The 26,330-nt window shown below is 39.1% G+C and overlaps 1 protein-coding gene across 1 annotated transcript in view; it reads right to left on the reverse strand.

The window, feature by feature from the left end:
- LOC127648292 (ras and Rab interactor 2-like) overlaps window positions 1-21,479 on the reverse strand; it is a 55,587-nt gene extending 34,108 nt beyond the window's left edge. Inside the window, exon 1 of the mRNA XM_052132934.1 lies at window positions 21,352-21,479. The gene's annotated coding sequence lies outside the window, so the exon portion shown is untranslated. The remainder of the gene's footprint in view (window positions 1-21,351) is intronic.
- Window positions 21,480-26,330: the final 4,851 nt, after the last annotated feature.

Genomic DNA, 26,330 nt, shown 5'->3' on the forward strand with positions numbered 1-26,330 from the left:
AATGATGCTTGAACTTAAAAGCTTAGTACATCCATAAATACAATTCTGTCATCATTCTCTCCTCCTCTAAAATTAAAGAATAATTAATTGTTAAAAAAATTTATATTCTGCCATTATTTACTCACCCTAATGTTGCTCTAAACCCATATGTTATTCTTCCTTCCGTGGAACACAAAAAGTGAATTTTTAAAAAGTATTTACAGGGTTTATTTGCCACAACTGAAGTGGACAAAAGCACAAAAAACTTTTAAAACAAATAAACAGAAGGCTATAAACTAATTAAAAGTAATTGATAGAACTCATGCACTATATTCCAGGTCTTCTTACAATCATGTTTTACAATAAACAAAAGCGCATACCTATAAACTTGTCAGTGTGTTTCACCCCTTTCTCTACTTTCTCCCTATCTCTCACATGCCAAACTAAAAGAATGACATGCCTTCTCTCGTTCAGTCAGTCAGCAGATCTTCATTCACGAACAAGGACCAAATAGTTTTTAATTTAGTTCAAAAACAAGTTTACCAGAACATTCAGTTGGTTCATGAATGACACCTTTCATCTAGTTCAGACTCAAATGACTGATTAGTACTAGTTAGGTGAAGGGGTGTTTTTGTTCAGTGGGTTGAACCAATGATATGCTCCTTCACAGCCCGTACTCGAATTCTATTGGCTTAAGCTATAGTCTGTCTTTACAGGCTTGAAAAGCCACCAAATTAGTCTCATGCTTCAAACTACATATTTGAAAGGGAGTAATGTCAGAAGACATGAATCTCATAACATTATTTATGCAATTGTAATTGCTGTGCTCTGAGTAGCATTAAACAGTCTGTGTAAATACTGTACACCTAAATGCCACTTCAGAAGCAGATTTTGTGACACCATTGCAGTGTAAAGATGGCTTTAGAAAATCAGACTGTGGTGCGGTGTGATTCCGCACCCCCGGTCCCTTAATCAGGCTAATCAAGCAGCTGATTCTTTATCTACTTTCAAGAAACATCTAATCTTTCGTGAGCACTTGACCAGTTCTACTAATGCACAAAAAAAATAAAAAAACAATTATCACTCCTTTCACCACTGTATATCACCTTCCTCCCAACAAATCTGAATCTTTTTTCTGTAGCACTTCTCATGATATTGCCTTGCTTTTGTGGTGTTCCTCATTTGTAAGTCTCTTTGAATAAAAGCGTCAGCTAAATGAATAAATGTAAATGTAAAGTAAATGGATGTAATAAAGATTAATTAAGTTTTATGAAAGTTAAAACTAGATAACATTGTTTTGTTTATTCTTTGCTCCAGTCTTTTTTCCACCAATTCTGTGTGTGACATAATTGTGCCACTGTCAAAATATTGATCGCAAAGTTTGCTTAGTAACATGCTAATGCTAAATCTATTTAAATCAATTGTGAGTTGAGTGTCCTGTGTGTCTAACATGAGGAGCACTATTTGTGTAGCGTAGAGTTGCTGCCAATGTAGAGTATTTCAAATCAGTCTCTTATGAGCAGGACCAGAGAATCTGTGGACTTTTGAGGAAAATATGTGAATCAAATTAAACATGGTAAAATGTGTGAAACGGAGCTGAAAGTATTGTACTTTCATGAAACACATGAAACATGACATAATCCCAAAGTTCTGTAGGGAGATTGGGGGGTCTTGATTAAAACATGGTAAAATGTGTGAAACGGAGCTGACAGGGCGTGGAGTATGGGATCAGGACAACACCAGTGGAAGGTGGAGCCATGAGAGGCTCGAAGGGCAGAGTCTTGAGAGACTTCAGAGAATTGAAGGGCAGAGCCATGGAAGGCGGAGCTGTGAGAGACTTAAAGGGGGACACCAGGGAACTTGGCATGGTGGAGCCGTAGGTTCAGAGGACCGAGGGAGTGCCATAGGCTCGGAGGACCGAAGTAGAGCTGGGGGATCGGAAGACAGAGGCAGAGCCGGTGGGACTGAGGACCAAGGTGAAGCAGTAGGGATCGAAGGACCAGTGTGGATTCCCCTGCTCGGAGGGTCTAGGTGGGGTCGGAGGGTCGAAAGTTCCCCTTGCTTGATCAGGAGAACTAAGGGTGGTCACAAGGGCGGGAACCAATTCCATCTCAAATAGCCCAGTGAGAGATGGCTCTGGAATGAAGGAGACCTGCAACGCTGGTTCATTAGTCAGAGGTGAGCCTGAGACCTTGCATGGAGCTGACTGAAGCTTGGCTGTGACATGGTATGGAGCACACTGAGGTGTGGCTGTGATGTGGCATGGAGCAGGCTCAGGCATGGCTGTGATGTGGCATAGAGCAGGTTCAGGCGTGGCTGTGATGTGGCATGGAGCAGACTCAGGATCCGGGGGAAAAGATGGTGCTAGCTCAGCGACCATGACGAGGAACTCTGGCTTGGTGGCCATGATGTGGGACCCTGGCTCGGCGGCCATGACGTAGGACTTTGGCTTGTTATCCGCCTCCCCAACATTGAACCACTTATCAGTTGGGCAAGGTTGATAAACTGTGTCAGGCTGTAGGTACTCCAACCGTCAGGCACTAGGGAGGAGACCGGCTCATTCAGCCCAAAATGGAAACAGTCCTTGAGGGAAAACTCATTAAAGTCAACCCTGCAGGCCAGAGCGCAGAAGTAGTCTGCATATTCCTCTGACGTAAACGAAGAAGCTAAACTGCTAGGTTAATTTTGCAGTCAGGTATTCAATAACAATTCTGGCAATGACAGGCAGATGATGATGATGAAGTCATCATCTGAGTGAAGAGTGAAGAGTGAAGAGTGAAGAACCCAGGTGCAGTTTATTTACATGAAGCGTGAAAACGACAAACGTGACTACAAAAACTAAACTAGACTTGACTTGACTTGAATTCCAAACAACGTTACATAAACACACAAAACCTGACAATGGCTACATACTGTACTAATACAATATGTTGTCATTTGAAAATGTATTAATTTTGCTACGTTTATTCTTCTCATCCACAACTAGAGACTTTCGAAAAAACTGAAAACTGAGTTTTGAAACTTAAACAGCTTAGTGTGGACATTGCCTTTATGAACGATGTGCATTCCAATTTTTTGAGAAATCTTTGGAACTTTCTGTGGAGTTCTGCATATGCAGATTCTGTGTAGGCTGCTTATGAGGTTCCATTTAGTTAGGATGAAACCTTAGAAAGCTGATGCCTATGTTGAATAAACAGCAAGGCAGCTGTTGTAACTGTGATTTCTACATATTTATGGCAATATGCTGCCTCTGTGAATTAAAGTGTCTGTTAAAATAGCTAGCAAACACATTACTCAAACTCAATCCAAGCTCTCAATATTCCTTTGTTCATTCCATGTGTACATTTAAAACCACTGTCACCTATTAGAGGTTTATTAAGAGAGTTTGTTATGTAAACGTCACATTACCGCCCTGGTTGACTTTCCCACCCACAAACTCAATCACTAAACCACTGGATCTACCCATTAAATACAGATGGGCCAGTAACCTTTATAATGCAAACCCTGACCATATAAAAGAAGAGAATAGCGAGCGATAGAGGAGTGATTCCCATTGGTAGTGTAGGCCTCCTTACATAAAACCCTGAGCAGCCTACACATGCAGTTATGCAATTAAGCTACGTACAGGGAGAAACACAGGAAGAGAAGAAAAAATAGAAGGAGTGAGTTAGTGAGATAGATTCAAGCAATGAGTTTCTCCTCTTTAACAACTTTTTTCATGAAGATATTTTTGAGTCTGAGATCAGGAAGATTATAATTATGAATCAATGATTTCTTAAATGTATATATATATATATATATATATATATATATATATATATATATATATATATATATATATATATATATATTTTTTTTAACTCGTTTTTATTTGTATAACGCTTTTCAGAATACATGTTGTTTCAAAGAAACTTTACAAAACATTTTCAAGTTCACCATTCAGCTAGGCTTCCCCCTTCCGGGACTACTAATGGATGGAGATGATTATATGGACCAAATACCTACAGGAGGAGTGAGGGAGGTGGAGGGACACAAGGAAAACTGACACTGGGACGAAGTAATAGGTTGATTTTACACTCTGATAATTAATTTGAAGATTAGATAGGTGTGCTCCTCCCGAACTTATGTTTAGTTACTTCATTACACGACTTTGTCATTACACGACTTAGCATAAATGGTAAACCAGGTTTGACTTGCTGTCCACAATGGAGGGGCTCGAGGATATACCCCCAAAAAGTGCAGAATAAAGTTTAGTACAGCAGGCAGAAAATTAAAGGATCAAATGCTCATAGCAACTTAATTGGCATGGATGATCAGGCTTGATGACACAAAAGAGACCCCAAAGATGATTACAAAAAAGGTTAGAGCAAAAGAATGAAGGTGACATGACTCTTGTGGGAGCTGTAGGTGGGGCACTGCTGTGGGAGCTTTATTTGGAATGGAGAATCTTTTGGTGCTTGAAGTTGAACACTTAATTTAGAGGAATAAGACTATTGATGCTTGGATGTTGGTTGCCATGGGGGGCAGAGAGATAAATGATACTTCAAATGACAATTCGAAGGGTCGTTGACTGTGTCAGGTTTGGCTGTTGTGGACTTTAAACAGTCACAGAAAGGGCTGGTAGAAGACTGACTTTCCAGACTGGGTTGAAACCAGAAAGGAAATACTGTGCAATTTTTTTGACAGGTTGATTCATTATTTCATGTGGTAATGAAGAGAAAATAAAAGGAGATGACAGATAAGTTTTTAAAAGAACGAGGAACAGGACAAATGGAGCGAGCATGGTCTCCGCCGCAGAAATTACAGACATACATTTAGCTAACGCAGCCAAAATTGTTGAAACTGTTGCATACTTGTCTTCCTGAAGTGAATCTAGGATTTCGGTTCATAGAATCGTTACTGGACAGTAGGACATGAGAAGTAGAATTAATTGGGTTAAAGAACAGGACTAAACAGAGGGCGTGAAGAAGATAAAGAGCAACCCAAAAATAACCTATTATATAGCTCTAAAGTAAGGGCATTAGTTCCATTGGGTGACTTGAGTGGAGCATTTAGCTAAAAAAAGGAAAGTGACAGGTCCACTTTTATGGCGAGATAGTCATATAGTCCGATACGCCTTGAGGGGTATGTGGAACATATTATTTTCATAAATATTTTGAAGACGATGCAAAATTCAGCCAATGTATGCAATTCGAGCTGGAGTTTAAATTGCTTAGATTAATGGTTATGGGTCTGCAGTCAAGGCTGCGACAGGATTCTTTCATAGGAACAGAGGAAAACAGAGAAGAAACATCAATGTCAGACCCTGCTAAGATCTGAGAGATGAGGGGATACTGGTGGAGGATCCATTGTGACTGTGGGAGGAGTACATATCTGGAGCTGATGCTGTGGAATTGGGAAGAGGATGGGGTAAGAGATGTGACCGTTTGCCAAGGCAGCCTCATGTTTGGACCAGCTCCATAGACTAGCAGTAGAAGGTAGATTAGCAGTGGAAGAAGGAATGAGGTTTACCAGAGCCTATCAGATCCAGATCCAGTCCTGTTTAATGTCCTACTCCCACCCATACTTGTTACTGAGTGATGATTACTAACTGCAGCCTATGCCAGTGACACATCACTTTAGTTTACCACGAAAAACTTCACAGTGGAAAACTGCCATCTTCAACCGTAAGACATGGAACACTTCACTGGCCACTGCCTGAACCTTCTTCATAGGATGGACTTCACCACAATTGCCACAATCTCCCTGCCGGACTGCGATGCACCTCACTGACCTCTACCTGCATCATCTTGGTCATAGGATGGACTACACTCTCAATTGCCAACTAAGGATGGAACCCCCCCCAAGTGAACCTGGTTTCCGCCAAGGTTATTTTTCTCCATTAACTACATCTTGTGGAGTGTTGTGTTCCTTGTCACAGTCCCCTTTGATTTGCTCTCTGGGGGCATAATCTAAATTTGCGTTTGTCATCAAACCGTACAATGAAGACATTACAGATTCAATTTCTGTAACAGACACATTTTCTGTAAAGCTGCTTTGGAATTATGTGTGTTGTAAAAAGCACTATACAAATTAAAATGACCTGGCTTGACTTGAATTGAGGTAAGGGGGTAGTACATTTACAGAGGCAGCCTCACGCTTGGGCCCACTCCATAGACAGGTAAGTTAGTAGTAGAAGAAGGAATGGAGTGAAGGTGGAGAGAGAGGGGTGGGACCATTTGCAGAGGCAGCCTCACGCTTGGGTCTGCTCTGTAGATAGATGAGTTAGATTGAAGCATGGGAAGCTAGAGGAAGAAAATAAAATTGTGGAACAGGGGAAGAAGATTATGTGTTGAGTGTCTGATCAGAAGGGGGGAGGGAAGGGGGAACGATTGCTTGCAGCCACAAAAGTCTGCGACCAGGAAGAAAGGCAGATGAGGAATTGCTGGCAACTTAAGCAGAAGAAGAGAGCTGCGTAATGCATTTCATGGTTCGCTTCTGGCCCCTTTGGAAGGTTTTCGGAGGGGCTTTCAAAAACCTGATCGATATTAACGGGGCATGTAGAGGTCATAAAGTTGCGTTTTGGTGGTTCTTTGTGAGAAATCTATGCTAGAATTAGAAAGGGCTTGACGAAATACGTTAATGGACCATTTTGTAATAGGGGGAAATGAAGAGCTTGCATCTCTAGGAGACGAAATCTGAGAGGCGGGTGTATGAAGAATGGTCAAATGTTAGGATGGCCCTGAAGGAGGAGGAAAGAGCGGTCTTGTTGAGTAAGTTTTAGTAGACTGGAATGTGGTGTGATGGATTTGGCGTTCTGAATGATCAGCAGGTGAAACTTTGCCTGGAATAAAAGAGGAGGTATCCAGTATGGTTTGAGATGGATAAGTGGGTGTCTCCGGAGCATTGGAGAGTTCATCGTCCGAGGGAAAGAGCATGATTTCCTGGATGTCAGACACGAAGCCGCTTTGGGCTGGACAAAATGGTAGGAGAACTGACACTGGGACGAAGAAGATGCTTTTATACTCTGATAGTTCATTGGAAGATTAGATGGCCGTGCTCCTCTCAAATGTATGTTTAGTAACTTCATTTAGGAAGACCAGATATTTTCTTTTCTCTTTTCTAAGCTGTCTACCGCCCACAGTGGTTAACAGGATCACTCAGGCCAGGGCTCTTTCTACAAGGCAGCTTTACAACGTCCCTGAAGTGGCGTTTGTTCGCTAAGTGGTGTTCTTCCCGTAGCAAAGACCCCCAGAGGTGCGCAGTCAGGTCAATGCATTCCTTCCTGCAAGAGAATCTGAAGGGGTGGCTGTCCCCCTCCACCCTGAAGGTGTACATAGATGCTATAGCGGCACACCACGATGCAGTTGAAAGTTAGTCCCTTGGTAAGCATGACCTGATCATCAGGTTCCTGAGAGGTGCCAGGAGGCTGAACTCTCCTAGGCAGTGCCTCTTTCCCTCATGGGAAATCTCTGTGGTCCTGCAGGGCCTTCGGAGAGCCCTGTTCGAGCCCCTAGAGTCAGTTGAGTTAAAGGCTGTCTCTTTAAAGACCACCCTCCTGAACGCGCTCACTTCCATCAAGTGGGTCAGGGACCTGCAAGCGTTCTCTGTCAGCGGAACGTGCCTGGAGTTTGGTCTGGGAGACTCTCACGTGATACTGAGACCCTGACCAGGCTATGTGCCCAAGGTTCCCATGACCCCTTTTAGGGATCAAGTGGTGAGCCTGCAAGCACTGCCCCCAGAGGAGGCAGACCCACCCTTATCATAGCTGTGTCTGGTGCATGCTTTGCTTGGATCGCACGCAGAGCATTAGACGCTCTGAGCAGCTCTTTGTCTGGTTTGGTGGACAGCAGAAAGGGAACGCTGTTTTCAAACAGAGGCTTGCCCACTGGATAGTGGATGCCATTGCATTGGCCTACCAGACACAGGGTGTGCCCGCACCCTTGCGAGTTTGAGCACACTCTACAAGGAGTGTGGCAATCTTGTGGGCACTGGCCAATGGCACCTCTCTAGTAGAAATCTGCAGAGCAGCGGGCTAGGCAACACCCAATACCTTCATGAGATTTTACAATATCCAGATGATCCGGTTTCGTACTGTGTTCTTTCAGGTATGAACAGGTAAGTTTCGTAATGTGGGGCAGCTGGCCAGGTGTACCGCTTGCGTATAACACCTTTCCCCTCCAGGAAGTGCTCCACAGGTGTCGGTTACCCCAGTAACCTCCTGTGATGTATCTTCCGCGGCACGGTCTCCATTCGATAGACCCATGTCTCTCTTGGGCAGAGCCCTCTCTGGGGAGAGTGGGGGAGTCGCTGTGTTTGTAGAGCTCCTCCCCTTTGAAGGGCAGGACCTACCACCACGCCCTATCCATTTGCGGCCCTAAGACCATGTGATGTATTTGCCACATGCTTACCCCCCCCCCGGGGCAGCATGCAGTCTCTGGGGTCTTTTACCCCTGAAAGAATAGGAAAGGAAAAGATCGCCTTCCCCGGTGCATTTTATGAGCATTAAATGGCCCCAACAGAATCTAATACTCTGTGGAGAGAAAAACTTAAGAGAGAATAGGCAGCGGCTGGCACGGCCTTCTCCCATACTAGATATGTCTCTGTCGTAACCTCTGTTCCCTGATGAAAGGAATGAGATGTTGTGTCTTTCTTGCCACAGGCTGTACTACCCGCTGAAATATCCGGGTCTCTGTCTCGGCTCCTCAGCACAAACCTGAATGAACTCTGCATTCCAGCTCCCTTTTATACCTGTATATCCAGGGGAGTGGCATGCAAACTCCAATCGCCAATTCTCATTGGCCTTTTCTTAAAGATATGAGGGGTTTTGGGTTGTTGTTCCTCTATTTAAACTCTTTCCACACTTTTAAACCAAACCAGAGAAAATGCATAATAATTGAGAAATTCTATATGTCATCAATATGCTGAAATATATATATATATATATATATATATATATATATATATATATATATATATATAGTATAAGACTAAACAACTCGAGATCAATTTTATTAAGAAGCTTTAAACTGTAAGTGCTAATACCTGCAGGTACCCTGTCACCAGTGGCCCAAAAATGTCTGAATGTTATTGCAGGTTAAGGTTGTTTTACAAATATATTCATATATATCCTATGGTATATCCATAAAGCCATCAAACGTAATATACAGTATATAAAATGCAAATATAATATTAATGGCCCAGTCAACATAATCACACAAATATATCGACATGTTGTTTCCGAAGTTTATTTACCCTAAAACGAACCCTTTTCTTCCAAATTACGGAAAAGTCAATTCCCTATCTCTGGGATTACTCACCATCAGAATTTCCCTCACCAGACATTTTTGCATCAATTCAGATTATCTTTCCCTGTGGTGCTGCTGGTAGCACATTGTGTAAGCAATCATTAAGACATTGCTTCTGGTCCCATAGAAACCAGGAAGTAATTGTGTCCCCATAAACAATGGTGAGTGTGATTCTGAGGTTGCATTTCAGCTCATCAGCACTTTTAGTTTCGTCCATTGCAAATGTTCGAATTTCAGTATGACTTATTTCAGCAGCAGCACTTTCAACTTACTGTCGTAGAATTCACAGTGTGATCATGCTGTCCCAGTAACTGACAATAAAAGCAAAATGTTATTCTAAAATATGTTTTTAGCCCACATGTCTACCATCTGTTCACTTTCAAGCCATCTTTTCTCCTGGTAAATGATTTTGGAGAGCTCAGACGAGCACAGAACACAAGGCTTTCTCAAACACTGCTCTGAAATTTCTCTCCAGGATACTTAAAACATGAACAGGGACAATTGCAATTTCAGTTCTCTTGGAATGTATTAAAGTAATTAAAAGGGAATGCCAGAAACAAACTAATTGGGCAAATATTGCTGGGATTCTATAAAAATTTTTTATGTTTGCACTTAAAAAAATCCTGAATAGAAAAATCACAAAATATGTGCATAAACTCTCTAAAATCGCTTTAAGGTTTAAGTGCAAGGCAGAGGTGGAGTTTCACATACTGTAGCTAAGTGTGCATTCAAGGTGATGGAAATGCAAAACAATTACAGTTTCTTTTGTTTTGACCATTTGTTCACATGAACGGAATGTCCGTTCTTGGTACACAATTCTTGGAACCTAGCCCTTGACAATTGGGAATGTTTAACTCACAGCTAGTTGTTAAAGTGGCATGGAGTACAGGCATAGCAACCATTTGATTACCACAAAAAAGAACTTCCACTCGTCCCTACTTTTCTTTAAAAAAAATAAATAAATGGCTAAATCGGGGTTACAATGAGGCACTTCAATAGAAGTGTAACACTGTTAAAGGATGGGCAAGGAGGAGGTGAGAACCGGTTTGACAACATAAATGATAATTTAATTAAACTCCAACCAAAAGCACAAACATAAACACACACGACAGACATGCCCGTAATTCTCTTTCACTTGAACCATTGTCACCGGCCGCCTTTATCCATCGTGCGCCTCATCAGGCCGATTGGGGACCGGGCGCACGATATTCCGACCCGGCCCCGCCCCCCTCCGCTCCACAAGAAGTAAATGTGGCCGGTTTAAAGGCAGAAATGTAAAGCTTAACATTTTATATAAGCTCTTACATAAATTCTTCTGTTAAAACTCATCTAATATTTGAGCTGTAAAGTTGTTTAAATGTACATTTTTACAGTAATTTTAGGGTTTGTTGACATTACATCGTCATGGCAACAAAGTTGTTAAATTGCTATAGCTTCTCACAGAAGGTTAGTAAGCAATTTTATGTTTGCACACATATTGTTTATGTCATGTGAATGTACATTCGAAAAAACTTGCCTCCATTCACTTCCATTGTAAGTGCCTCATTTTAACCTGGATTTTTTTTTTTTTAAGAAAATGAGGGACGAGTCTAAATAAATTTTGTGGTAATCAATATTATGCCACAAATGCTCTCGATTGAGCTTAACTTGTATTGAACCCGGAATATTCCTTTAAGATAATGCTCATGACGCAGTGGATAGAAACATGCAAAAATTTCCATTCGTTTAAGTTGAATTTAATAAAAAATGCTAAACATTTGGATAGAAACCCAGATTTATCATTAGAAGATACACCAATTATGCTCATCATTTTTTAAAAAGGCTCATCCCTTTTTCACTATAAATCTTGTCAGCAGTCGCCCCTGATCATGATTTCAAGCTCGATTACACTTCCTATAGCACCATCTAGCTCTCTGCGCATCTGTCAAGCATTAGGAAGTTTAATCGAGTATGAAATCATGATTGTGCCTGTACAGTGATAAAGAAGATATATTTTGGTCTGTTCTCACCCAAAACTGACTGGATCATTTCAGAAGACATTGATTAAACAACTGGAGTCGAATGGATTGCCTTCCTCTGCTTTTAGGAGCTTCAAATGTCTTGCCACCATTCACTTGCACTGAAATGACCTACAGAGCCGAAATATATATTTTTTTTAAATATCTTTGTGTTCAGCAGAAGAAAGAAAGTCATACATATATGGGATGGCATGAGGGTGAGTAAATGATAAGAGAATTGTAATTTTTGGGTAAACTATCTCTTTAACAGTTTGTACCAAGGGGTCATGTTTTTGCTGATGAGTCAACAATGGATGAGTCTTCAATATTTTTGGTACACCTTCACGGAAAAGCAAAAGATTGCAAATTTTAAATACTTAATTGAGGTTATTTTGTCAACTTTTAAGAGTGCACTAGCATATGGTCTGAAAAATAATAGCAGCATTGGGCAAAGATTTGTCTAATTCTCAGTTGGAATTGGAAGTTAAATGATTCAAAGTGAACTGGCCATGCCTCACTATATATTGGAATGATAGGAGGAATTCAACAAAGTCTCACAACAGAGAAAATACATTTTTCCAATGCAACTTTTGTGACAAAACATTAATTGTGACAAAACATCATTTTATTTAGTAAATGTCAATTTATTCCATAATGTAGAGAAAAAAAATCTAACAATCAGACATATTTCTTTACACTAAACAGTCATTACAACAGATTTTAATGTTTTCTTTTCAGCACTACCAACACATTGTTTTCAGATAACTTTATAAAATGAAATATTGACACAAAAAATTGGGGCATTCTAGGGAATTTAATAAAAGATTAATTAAAAAAATGTAAGTAGCATTTCAGACATAATTAATATCATCTAATGTAGCTGGAAATAGGCTTACCCCATATATTGTGTGAATGATTCAATTAATTGAGGAAAAATAAAAAACACTGTTAAAAACTACATTACACTTTATTTGAATGTCATTCCATTAAATTCTACTTCCTTAAATTCAAATTTTAATTACCATTCTGAATCTATTTGGCTACCTCAAATTCAATTTAAGCGCAGACTGAGTTTTGATTTCAGGTGGGCACTAGCTGCAGCTCAGTGCAAATGGGAACTAAACTTCAGTGACATTAGGACACAGTCTGTCAGACAGCTCCACAACTGCTGCACTTCAGCAAGACAGCTCTCAACATTTCCAGACACTTCCACAATGAGAGAGAGAGAGAGCGAGAGAGAGAGAAAGAGAGATAAATATAGATAGATAGATAGATAGATAGAGAGAGAGAGAGAGAGAGAGAGAGAGAGAGAGAGAGAGAGAGAGAGAGAGAGAGAGAGAGAGAAGGTTTGGGTTCATCAAGTATAAGTGTGTGGGAGATTAAAAACAAGTCGCAGCAGAAGTCTGTTGAGGAAGATCTCCAGGGACAAGAGAAAATGTGAGAGAGAGAATGGAAGAAGTGAGGATAGAGAAAGGAAACCATGCAGAGGAAGAGAACACTGCACCTTTACCAGTCAAATGAGCATCAGGAGCTGTCAGAATAATGCTGCTCAGAGAGACAGAGAGAGAAAGAAAATGTATCACTGAGACATTGTGGTACGTTAGGATGGCAATGGGAAATATGGAACATATAGTCAAAAAAAGATGTCAGGAAACGGTATATCACTTCACAATCTGACTGCCAGAAAAGTGTACTTTGAGCAAAACAATATTTTTATGACCCAAATGATACAAAGAAAAATCTTGATTTTGAGGGAGTGGTAACAATAATAATATTGAGAAGTAGAAGAAAACTGTTAATTTAGTTTAGTTAACGTTTATGTGTGTATGACATATTGATTTGATTATTGGTCTTGACTTGAACTGTTACGATGCTGCTGCAGCTGTTAAGCAAGTATGGAGAATTGCTTCTGCTAGAACACACAGACATACTGATTTAAGAATGTGGACATGCTGCTGCTGCTGCACAGTTAGAAAAACACAAAATAGGCTGTATCAAGCATTAATGACAATGCTGCACAGTTAGACATGTAGCATATCTAGACCTGTGAAGCTAGGGAGGAAGAGGGTTTCAGAGAAAAATTTAACAGTGAAACAACTTACTTGCAAACTAAGCTAATTTAAATGTTAGGCAAAGAGAGAGTACGCAAGTTGATTGGCTACCCGGTCACACGTCAAAACTGGTGTATATTTTAGGTATTATTTATTGTTTTATTGTGTCTTATGAGTGTTGTAGCGTATTGTGTGGTACTGTAGTCACTGTCCAATGTTGAGGCTGCTTGTGTCACTGGAGTCCAAGACAAATTTCCCAGAATGGGACAATAAAGTATATTCTATTCTATTCTATTCTATTCTACACTACTTTAAAGGACATATCAGCTTACACTGTGTGAGCTGACTGGATTGACATTTCACATGTGAGTGAACTGATTAGCCTACAGATAACAAGTTCAAAGAACCTATTAGTTTACTTCAGGGGTGCCCACATTTTTTCTGTGATGATCTACTTTTAAATGACCAACTCAGTAAGATCTACCAACTAAAAAAAACACAGTTTCATTTAAAATAAGAAAATGCTTGTTGGGACTACTGCATGTATCCAGTTCATTTCAACTCAATTTAAAATGTTTCTTTAAATTCAATGAAAGCTCAGTTTAGCTAGTATCTCACAAAAGTGAGTACACCCCACACATTTTTGTAAATATTTGATTATATCTTTTCATGTGACAACACTGAAGAAATGACACTTTGCTACAATGTAAAGTAGTGAGTGTACAGCTTGTATAACAGTGTAAATTTGCTGTCCCCTCAAAATAACTCAACACACAGCCATTGATGTCTACACCGCTGGCAACAAAAGTGAGTACACCCCTAAGTGAAAATGTTCAAATTGGGCCCAAAGTGTCAATATTTTGTGTGGCCACCATTATTTTCCAGCACTGCTTTAACCCTCTTGGGCATGGAGTTCACCAGAGCTTCACAGGTTGCCACTGGAGTCCTCTTCCACGCCTCCATGACGACATCACGGAGCTGGTGGATGTTATCGAGACCTTGTGCTCCTCCACCTTCCATTTAAGGATGCTCAATAGGGTTTAGGTCTGGAGAAATGCTTGGCCAGTCCATCACCTTCACTCTCAGCTTCTTTAGCAAGGCAGTGGTCGTCATGGAGGTGTGTTTGGGGTCGTTATCATGCTGGAATACTACCCTGCAGCCCAGTCTCTGAAGGGAGGGTATCATGCTCTGCTTCAGTATGTCATAGTACATGTTGGCATTCATGGTTCCCTCAATGAACTGTAGCTCCCCAGTGTCAGCAGCACTCATGCAGCCCCAGACCATGACACTTCCACCCCCATGCTTGACTGTAGGCAAGACGCACTTGTCTTTGTAATCCTCACCTGGTTTCCGCCACACACGCTTGACACCATCTGAACCAAATAAGTTTATCTTGGTCTCATCAGACCACAGGACATGGCTCCAGTAATCCATGTCCTTAGTCTGCTTGTCTTCAGCAAACTGTTTGCAGGCTTTCTTGTGCATCATCTTTAGAAGAGGCTTCCTTCAGGGTCTTGGCAATCTTCTTATAGCCTAGGCCATCTTTATGTAGAGCAACAATTATTTTTTCAGATCCTCAGAGAGTTCTTTGCCATGAGGTGCCATGTTGAACTTCCAGTGACCAGTATGAGGGAGTGTGAGAGCGATGACACCAAATTTAACACACCTGCTCCCCATTCACACCTAAGACCTTGTAACACTAACAAGTCACATGACACCGGGGAGGGAAAATGGCTAATTGGGCCCAATTTGGACATTTTCACTTAGGGGTGTACTCACATTTGTTGCCAGCGGTTTAGACATTAATGGCTGTGTGTTGAGTTATTTTGAGGGGACAGCAAATTTACACTGTTATACAAGCTGTACACTCACTAGCAAAGTGTCATTTATTCAGTGTTGTCACGTGAAAAGATATAATCAAATATTTACAAAAATGTGAGGGGTGTACTCACTTTTGTGAGATACTGTAAGTTCTGAGTTCAGTCCCATTCAGTTCATGTTAGTTGTTAAAGTTTGCCAGCAACTAACATAATAAAAAAATCTGCTTTTCAATGGTTAAATGATTGCATGCCATTTGTCTTAAATTTGTCTGAACATGCGTTTCATTATTAGTGCATTAATCCTGTCATAGTCTTTTTAAGCTCATGATGAATGATGACACACCGCAGCTGTGGCGGATTGTGCTTGTGTCTAAAAAAAGGCCTAAAGTGACGGATAAGATTAGGTGGGATGTGTAAAATCAGGGGCCCTAATGCCAGCTGCCCACTGAGGAGCCTGAATAATAAAAAAGGTGCCCTTAAAGTCATCTTACAGAATGACAGAAGTGACAAGTGGGAGAAAACAGAAGCAGAAATGGGCTTATTTTGAATATTATCATGGTTATTGCTATTGGAACACTACTCGTATGAAAGAAAAAACACAGATAAGATCTGTTTACAGTAACATATCAATTGGAGATAGACATAGCACAACAATGACTAACACTATGCTCAGATACAGTTCTAAAGTTTTCTGTCAAAAGGCAGAGATCACAAAATGAGTTTAAAACTTTTCTCAACTAATACATCCAAGAACAAAATTCAAATTCAAATTACTTTATTGGCATGACAACCAGTAAGTGCATATTGCCAAAGCATTACAAGAAAAACAAACAAGTGAATACAGTAAAATGGACATTAACAATAAAACAAAACAAAACTAGACAAGAAACAACAAAGGAAACAAAGACATGTAATTGTGCTCGCCATATACAGTAAAATGTAAATAAATAAAATAATAAATAAATAACAGTAGTTAAACTTAACTGCTGAAACAGGTGCTGTATGTATGTTCATTTCATAATTTGTGGCATTTGTTTATGTAATTGGCCACTAAGGCTGAAGTGGGTCCTTCGCCAAGTAAGATTTTCAGATTGTCATTTTGACTGAGGGAATGAAACTCTGGGATAAGTTGCTGTAATTTCATATATAATGAAAGTGGTGTGAGTATTTTTCACAGTGATTGAGGAAGTGTACTTCTGTCTCTACTTCACCTGAAGTACAATGGACACATGTTCGATCTTCTTTAGGTTGTCATGTCTTTTTATGCCTTTCTATTTCAAGGGCCATTTGGTGGTCTGTATTTGGTTAATAGTTATCTATATTTGGTATTTCTGACCAAGAACAGATATTAAGAAAGTCTATACCCTCTGTTGAGTTTAAGGTAATGTTGTAGGTTACATTGCGTTTTTGTTTGTTCCTCCAATGTTCCATGTATATATATACTGTATCAGTTTGGAGATTCATTATTTCTTTTATTCTTATTAGTTGTTTTGAATTGAATTTGGGTGCTTTGTTTGTGAGATGTGAGACTAATAGGCAGAGAGGACTTTGTGGATTGAGTTCTTGTGTTTTCAGTGCTTTATAATGAAGAGTATCTTTAGAACTAGAGTTTAAGTGAATCCAAAACTTTAACATTCTTTTTTAATATTTAAGTTGAGAGGTAGACGGCCAAGTTCTGCTCTACATGCATTATTGGGGGTCTTTCTGTGGACATGAAGGACACTTCTACATAATTCAACATGTAAACCTTCTATCGGATGCTTGTCCCAAGAATTATGGCTGTAATTACTTAATGGAAACCAGACTTCATTTCCATATAAAGCAATGGGGAGTATGACACTATCAAATATCATTGTCCAAATTCTGATAGGAATGTTTATTTTGAATAATTTCATTTTTATGGCAGACATTGCACTGCAGGCTTTTGTAATTAATGTTTTAATTGCCGAATTAAAATTTCCAGAGGGGGTTAAGATAAGTCCTAGGTAAGTATACTCTGAGGTATGTTGAAGTGTGGTATCATTTAAAGTAAATTTCTATTTTTGTTACAAATATCTTTTTTTTGTCTGAAATATCATAACTTTAGTTATATCAAAATTCTCTCTCTCTCTCTCTCTCTCTCTCTCTCTCTCTCTCCACAACAATCAAATGATGCATCACTACATCAAAGCTGAAGAGCACACAATAGTGGAACGTGTGTCTTTGTAAAAGAGTGTATGAGTAATATAACATTGCACATGGTTGCCTGCTGGTGAAGAGCTCTCAACAAGCAGAAAAATAGTAGGGTGAGGGCAATTTGAAATAGTCCTTGAGGAGATGGTGACTGTGAAGCCATTTAGATTGAGTGCTCATTCTGTTGCAGGTGTTTCTGGCACTTCAAAAGACAAATAATGTGCAACATCATAATCCAGTGCTGTATTTTCCAGAAAATCACACTTAAGTAGCACCTTGTCAAAATCCTGTTGCTGAGAAAACCCCCCACACAAATGGTTGTTTATACTGTAAATAATATGCAGTGCCAGTCCTAGCCTTTTGGGGGCCCCCATCAATATGTTCATAACATACACTTATTTTCGTAAGACAGTGTGGGTGCCCCATGGTGGATAGGAGGCCCTAAGCAACTTGCTTAATTTGCCTATAGGTCACTGATTATATGCCCAAATCCTTTATATTTGTGGACAGAGGAGTAAAAGATGTTAAAAAAGAAATGTCCTGCTTTTATTTTCAGCAAACTTAACGTGTAAATATTTGTATGAACATAAAAAGATTCAACAACTAAGACATAAACTGAACAAGTTTCACAGACATGTGACTAACAGAAATGGAATAATGTGTCCCTGAAGTAGTACTTTTGTTGGTCAAAAGTAACAGTCAGTATCTGGTGTGGCCACCAGCTGCATTAAGTACTGCAGTGCAACTCCTCCTCATGGACTGCACCAGATTTGCCAGTTCTTGCTGTGAGATGTTACCCAACACTTCCACCAAGGCACTTGCAAGTTCCTGGACATTTCTGGGAGGAATGGTGAGATCCAGGCTATTTGCTAGCCATGGCAGAACACTGACATTCCTCTCTTGCAGGAAATCATGCACCGAACAAGCAGTATGGCTGGTGGCAGTGTCATGCTGGATGGTCATGTCAGGATGAGCCTGCAGGAAGGGTACCACATGAGGGAGGAGGATGTCTTCCCTGTAACTCACAGCATTGAGATTGCCTGCAATGACAACAAGCTGAGTCCAATGATGCTGTGACACACCATCCCAGACCACGACGGACCCTCCAACTCCAAATCGATCCCGCTCCATAGTACAGGCCTCGGTGTAATGCTCATTCCTTCGACAATAAATGTGAGTCCGACCATCACCCATGGTGAGACAAAACCATGACTTGTCAGTGAAGAGCACTTTTCGCCAGTCCTGTCTGTTCCAGCGAAGGTGGGTTTGTGCCCATAAGCGATGTTGTTGCCGGTGATATCTGGTAAGTACCTACCTTAAAACAGGCCTACAAGCCCTCAGTCCAGCCTCTCTCAGCCTACTGCAGACAGTCTGAGCACTGATGGAGGGATTGTTCATTCCTGGTGTAACTCGGGCAGTTGTTGTTGCCATCCTGTACCTTTACCGCAGGTGTGATATTCGGATGTACCGATCCTCTACATGTGTTAGTACACATGGTCTGCCACTGCCAGGATGATCAGCTGTCCTTCCTGTCTCCCTGAAGCACTGTCCTAGGCATCTCACAGTACAGACATTGCAATTTATTGCCCTGGCCACATCTGCAGTCCTCATGCCTGCATGCAGAATGACTAAGACACATTCACGCAGATGAGCAGGGAACCTGGGCATCTTTCTTTTGGTGTTTTTCAGAGTCAGTAGAAAGGTCTCTTTAGTGTCCTAAGTTTTTATAACTGTAACGTGACCTTAATTGCCTAATGTCTGTAAGCTGTTAATGTCTTAACGACCGGAGCGGTCATTAACCAATTGATCCAACATGCAGGTGCATGTTCATGAATTGTTTATGGTTCATTGAACAAGCATGGAAAACATTGTTTAAACCCTTTACAATGAATATCTGTAAAGTTATTTGGATTTTAACAAAATTATCTTGTCCTGAAAAAGGGACGTTTCTTTCTTGTATTGTTTGTGCACTGGAAGCTTCTGTCACCAAGACAAATTCCTTGTATATGTAAGCATACTTGGCAATAAAGGTCTTTCTGATTCTGGTTCTGATTCTAGTATGTAGCTTAGTTAAAGTGACCAGGGGCTGTCAAGCTCCAAAAAGGAAAAAAGAACATCATAAAAGTAGTCCATGTAACGTGTGCACTATATTCAATATCTTCTGAAGCCATACGATATGTTTGCATGACGAATAGACCAAAATACATTTTCATTGAAAATGTGGTTGTGTTTGCCATTATTCAAACATAACTTTCAATATGATGTTTCAAAATGTAAAAATCCAATGGCCAGCTACTGGTCACAGTTTGCTTTCATTATATGGGAAAAAGCAAGGTCATCAATCTTCAAAATTTCTCCTTGAATTTCCACAGAGTATTTTTACTGCACACTTTTTCCAAAAATCGAATAATGGGAATGGTGTTATGTCTGCGTAACAGTTCAAATGACATCACAAAACAGAATATGAGTTTCATTTACAGTATGAGTCAATGTGCTGTGAATATAGCCACTGCCAGTGTGAACAGACTGCATGCATGTGTGTGTGTGTGTGTGTGTGTGTGTGTGTGTGTGTGTGTGTGTTCTCCCAGGAGGCTCTCTACCACACTTTTCACACTCCCACCCCCGCAGCCCTAGATGCTTGCAGCCACTGCAGTGTTTCTGTCAAACTACCACCAGGCAACAAACCTTTTCTTTACATGCTAAAAAATAAAGTCTTTCAAAACAAGAGATAAGCAACAACAAAATACATATTCAGGCTATATTCAGGCTTTGTACTCGATTAGTGGGGGGTTACTGTCTGATATATTATTAGATAAACTGTATTATATAAAAAAAGCTAATTTTATTAATTATTATTTACATACTCTACATATTATACTCATGCCAGGGTTTGTTATACACATTCTCAGGTAGTGCTATACGCATACGTGTCAGTTTACAAGCATCAGATGTTTAGACTGGTTTCTAATAGGTTTATAATGTATATCCATAAGCAACTATTGAACAACTAAACGTATGGTATCTTGAATTATGTCATGATATAGTTTCTATAAGTAGAAAATCTGTGATTTGCAAAACAACGTAATTGCTTTTGATGAAAAAGACTACTTAGTTACTGGCCTGTTTTAGCAAATCCCCATCAGCTAAAGTGGGCCACTTTATAAACTGACTTAATGGAGATGTTTTGATGGTTCCTTTCATTACAACGGCTCAAATAAAATAGAAAGATATTTTGGTATTGTTTGAAAGGTACCCATAAATGGGCTCAAATACACACAACCACCTAACTCACACTCTCACAAACACTCATTCCTATGTTATTACAAATGCTATGAGTAAAAAAATGCATTTACAAAATAAAATTACAATCACAACTGCTTATCAGCAATGCTGCATACATAGTTTTTAAAAAACAACACAGTGTACGGTCTTAAAAGCCCACATGCACCTACAAATTTACCCCAATCTCTATGAGCTCAGCCTTCCCCGCTACACACATATATTTGTAATGCCATAATACATTTACTGGAATGCAAAGCTATTAATACAATTCGAAATTACTGTAGCCTACATAAATTAAAAGAACAGTTCTTTGTTCACAATGATGGCTTGAGCTGTACAGATTCACTGGCTCATTTTACATGAACAAATCAATAATGACATAGAGGTGGACTTTTGACATTTAAATTGTTCTTGGGCTTAAACAGTTGTTTTATGTTACATAGTTTCAACATAAAATTATAGAAGAGACCTGAATTAACAAATAGAAAGCAGTCTGGTATAATTTGCATAGACATTAATGCTGTTCTAGATGATTTACCAAAAAGTACCCCACTTTAGCTGACATCACCCCCACCCATGAATAGTACTTCAAGATACTTTAAACAATACAAAAATATAGGTAGGCTGTATAAAAATAGTAGCCTACTCGTCTATCTTCGACGAATACCATGGCATTACCATACAACCATGGTACTTTTTTGGGTAATCTTTTTGAGTGTAATAAGATGTGTAAGAAAGATTCTTCATGCATGCATTATTTTACCTTCTCCGTTAATAGATCATCATCTTCTTGTCATCAGGTTGAATTGAGACGCACGAAGTGTCCACACGCGTATGTTCCTTTCAGGAGCACCGGGAGCATGTGTGATATGAGTTTAATATCATGAGATATGATGTGTTTGATATGATCCTGCGTGCTCATCACATTGTGATTCATGAACACTGAACACACGCCTCGCGCTGTCTTCACGCGCAACTTTCCCCACACGACCAAACTAATAATTTGCAATGTGGGCAGATAAGAACTGAAAATAACGATTTTAGCCAAGAAAACGAACAACAACAACAACATGAATGAAACAAAATAAAACTAATCGAATATATAAAGTAAAATAATAATAATAGTAAATACTTCAGTAATCGCATCAGTAATATCCTTTTTTGCCTTAGGCTGTCAAATAATATGATACTGATATGAAAAGTCGTTATATACTTAATTTAAAACTTATATACTCTGTAATATCTTTAATGGCCGCCAAGAATGTGACAATTGTAAAGTGAACGTACTAAAGGCGCAGCATATACTGGAGCTCTTGCTTTTCCCTCAAAATCCGCTAGATGTCACTAAAGGAAAGCACTTGAGAGACAGACAGATAGTGGAATCAGACACAATTACTTCATTTTACCCTAAAATGAATCTTAAAAATGCATATTATGTTAACGAGAATACATGTACTTTTACAATTAAAATTACGATAAAAAAACGAAACAATAATCAGACGTTCCCGGAATTCCATGCGTGCCACATCACATTTCACTATATTTTATGGAAAGCCGTTTCTTCTAATTTTTTATGTTATATTTGATGTAGTTGAGTTCATGTTTATTGCATTATTTTTGTGTCACAGGTCATCGATAGTGTTTGTGTGAGTGGCATTATATGCACCATCCTATGTGTATTAGTAATTGCTCTTTGAAGGGGCAATCTTGATGAACTTTAAGTCTTCTTGTAGCCTAAGTAACTACAGTGTTTAACACTATATTTTAAAGTGCAAAAACAGTTGTTTATAATCCCAGAAGGTTAGTATATTAAGTTTATATCTACAATATTATAAAATAATCGAAACATTAGTGAACCGTAAAACAAACAGACATCAAAATGACATCCCATAATGCTAAAAACATGGATAATGTATATTTTTACAATGAATTTCTGGTAACCACAGCTGCTAGTATTTTACTGTTTACCAGATTTTTTTTAAATTACTTTTTTTTAAAGTGACACACTATACCTAACCCAAATAGAATAATTTTCGCATTACTGGGGGAAAAAATTATTTGGTTACAGTTTACAATAAGGTTCTATTTGTTAACATTAAAAACAATTATTAACATTAACAATGAACAAACGGTTACAGCATTTATTAATCTTATTTAATGTAATTTCAACATATACTAATACATTTTTTAAATCAAAAGTTGTATTTTTTTAACATTAATGCACTACTGAGTAAGTTCAACCTGTCGCAGGTGCTGCTGATACAGTTCTACTCAGCGGTCATTGAGTCTGTCCTCTGCACTTCAATAACTGTCTGGTTTGGTTCAGGTTCGAAATCGGATATCAGAAGACTACAAAGGACAGTTCAGACTGCTAAGAACTGTACACTTCCAGAGTGAAGAAAAAGGCCGAAAAAATCACTTTGGACCCCACTCACAGTGCCCACAACCTTTTTGAACCGTTTCCTTCTGGCCGATGCAACCGGAGCACCAGAAAATGTCAGGCACAAGAACAGTTTTTTCCCTCATGCTAGCCATCTCATGAGCAAAAACTATGTGCAATACACAGTTTAGTCTTTTTATATTTATCCAACACATCCTACCTCTTTTGCCATTACATTCCCTTGCAGTGGCATACAAAAGTTTGAATAGTTATGTGAGTAGAAGATGAACTGATCTCCAAAAGGCATAAAGTTAAAGATAATTATTATTTTGTTTTTTGTTTTTTAATTTTAAGCAATATTAGTGTATTATTTTTATTTTGTACAATATTAGAGTGAAAAAAGGAAAGGAGCACCATGCAAAGGTTTGGGCACCCCAAGAGATTTGAGCTCTCATTTAAGTTTTACCAAGGTCTCAGACTAGACATCATTTGGAAAGGCCAGGTGATGCAAATTTCAAAGCTTTATACATACTCCGACTCCTCAAATCTTGTCCCAACAATCAGCAGCCATAGGCTCCTCTAAGCAGCTGCCTAGCACTCTGAAAATTTGAATAATTGATATGCAGGAGAAGGCAATAAGAAGATAGCAAAGTGTTTTCAGGTAGCTATTTCCTCAGTTGGTAATGTAATTAAGAAATGGCAGTTAACAGGAATGGTGAAGGTCAATTTGAGGTCTGGAAGACCAAGAAAACTTTCAGAGAGAACTGCCCATAGGATTGCTAGAAAGGCAAATCAAAACCCCTGTTTGACTACAAAAGACCTTAAGGAAGATTTAGCAGACTCTGGAGTAGTGGTGCACTGTTCTACTTTGCAGCAACACCTGCACAAATATGACTTTCATGGAAGAGTCATGAGAAGAAAACCTTTCCTGCATCCTCACCACAAATTTCAGCATCAGAACTTTGCAAATGATCTAAACAAGCCTGATGCATTTTAGTAACATGTCCTGCAGACTGATGAAGTTAAAATATATATTTTTGGGCAAAGGTATGCTTGGAGAAAAAAGGGTGCAGAATTTCATGAAAAGAACACCTCTCCAACTGTTAAGCACGGGGGTGGATCGATCATGCTTTGGGCTTGTGTTGATGCCAGTGGCACAGGGGAACATTTCTCTGGTAGAGGAAAGAATGGATTAAATTCCAGCAAATTCTGGAAGCAAACATCACACCATCTGTAAAAAAGCTGAAGATGAAAAGAGGATTGCTTCTATAACAGTATAATGATCCTAAACACACCTCAAAATCCACAATGGACGACCTCAAGAGGTGCAAGCTGAAGGTTTTGCCATGGCCCTCACAGACCCCCGACATAAACATCATCGAAAATTTGTGGATAGACATTAAAAGAGCAGTGCATGCAAGACGGCCCAAGAATCATGGAACTAGAAGCCTTCTGCAAGGGAAAATGGGCGAAAATCCCCCAAACAAGAACTGAAAGGCATTTAGCTTGCTACAAAAAGCTTTTACAAGCTGGGATACTTGCCAGAGGGTGTTACTAAGTACTGACCATGCAGGGTGCCCAAACTTTTGCTTTGGGCCCTTTTCCTTTTTTGTTATATTGAAACTGTAAATGATGGAAATAAAAAATTTAACTTAATGCCTTTTGGAAATCAGACCATCTTTTGCTCGCTTAGCTTTTCACAGCAACAGAAATTTTGATCAGGGGTGCCCACATTTTATATGCACAACGTATGTGTACGTGTTTATGTATATATATATGTATGTATGTGTGTATGTGCTTGGGGAGTAACGGAATACATGTAACAGGAATACATATTTAAAATACAAAATATAAGTAACTCTATTCCACTAAAGTTACAATTTAAATAATTGGTAATTAGAATACAGTTACATTCAAAAAGTATTTTGATATTTGAGATTACTTTGCATTTTGTTGTCATTTGTTTCATTCAATATTTAGTCCTTTCAGAAGGATAATGTTCAGATACATTCATACGTGCAGACAGAGATGTAAGTTTGAAGTAAATTTGGAGCAGAAGAAATATAAATAATCCTTGTGTAAATTGTCAGCTAAAATGCTATTTCAGTCATTTTACAAGCACATGTTACGAGACACGATCATATTTGTTATCAAGAAAATTTGTGTTGGATTATAATTTCTAGACCTTTGATATTAGAGCAAAAATCTTATTTTTGATCATATATTTTGTATTGTTTTCCTGTAAAAATATCAACAATTCCTTAAAACAAGGTCAATTTGATTGATCTTGTATTAGAAATGACACTGCATAAGATATTTAGGTTTTTCAGAGAATTTATTTTTAACATTAACATTTTGTCTTACTGTACTGGAAGAGTTTTTATAGACAAAACAAGTAAAAAAAATCTACCAGTGCTGAAGAAGCAATCCAAAGTATTTAGAAAACGTTACTGACCTTGAGTAATATAATGGAATACGTTACAAATGACATTTTACAGCATGTATTCTGTAGTTAAATAAATTTCAAAAGTAACCCTCCCAACCCTATATATATTAGGGCTGTTGAGTTAACACGTTAATAACGCACGATTAATTATACAGAAAAAAAGTGTTAAAAAATTAACGCATTTAATCGCATGCTTGTAGTACCACCTGTATACTCCAGAGGGCAGTAAGTGAAATTTCAGCTGTGTGAGCAACACAGTTTATACAGTGAAGAAAACAACACAGATATGTGTTACTAAGTGTTCAAATGTGAACTACATGGTTAAAACCAGTTACAGATGACCCCAAAAAAGGAGAGTGCAGGGTGCGCCACCAAAGTTTCATGGAGAGCTCTGCTGAAGCATTTCAGTGCTCCAAACATGACAGCTCTGAAATCTTTGGCTTGGAGCATTCCTGTCACCAACGCGTTCGTGGAGAGGGTGTTTTCACTGATGACCGCTGCATGGACAGAGACAAGGGACTGAGCATCTGTGGACCTCATCAAAAGTGAACTCCTGGTGAAAATGAACACCTACACCTGCCAGTTCTACAGTCATAATAAATGAGAAGGCCCTACTCGAAGCAGCCAGATCAGACAACATTTTTTAATTCAAGATGCACTAAATCCGGTAAGAACGCATTTAATCTTTCTAGTCTTTAATAATGGAATTGATGTGCTTATTTGGAAATGTGCTTATTAAAGATTAGATTATTATTTTCACTTCATTTACATTGAGTAGGTCTGTGTCTAACATCACTGCAAAAATACATCTAATATAAAATCAATATTTATTCACCTAGTACAATAATAGTAAGTTATCTCTCCCTCGTGTCCCGCATTGTCCCGCAAAATCAGGTCTGCTGACCTGCAGCAGAGC

This window comes from Xyrauchen texanus, chromosome 1 (assembly GCF_025860055.1).
Source record: "Xyrauchen texanus isolate HMW12.3.18 chromosome 1, RBS_HiC_50CHRs, whole genome shotgun sequence".
Lineage (NCBI taxonomy): Eukaryota > Metazoa > Chordata > Actinopteri > Cypriniformes > Catostomidae > Xyrauchen > Xyrauchen texanus.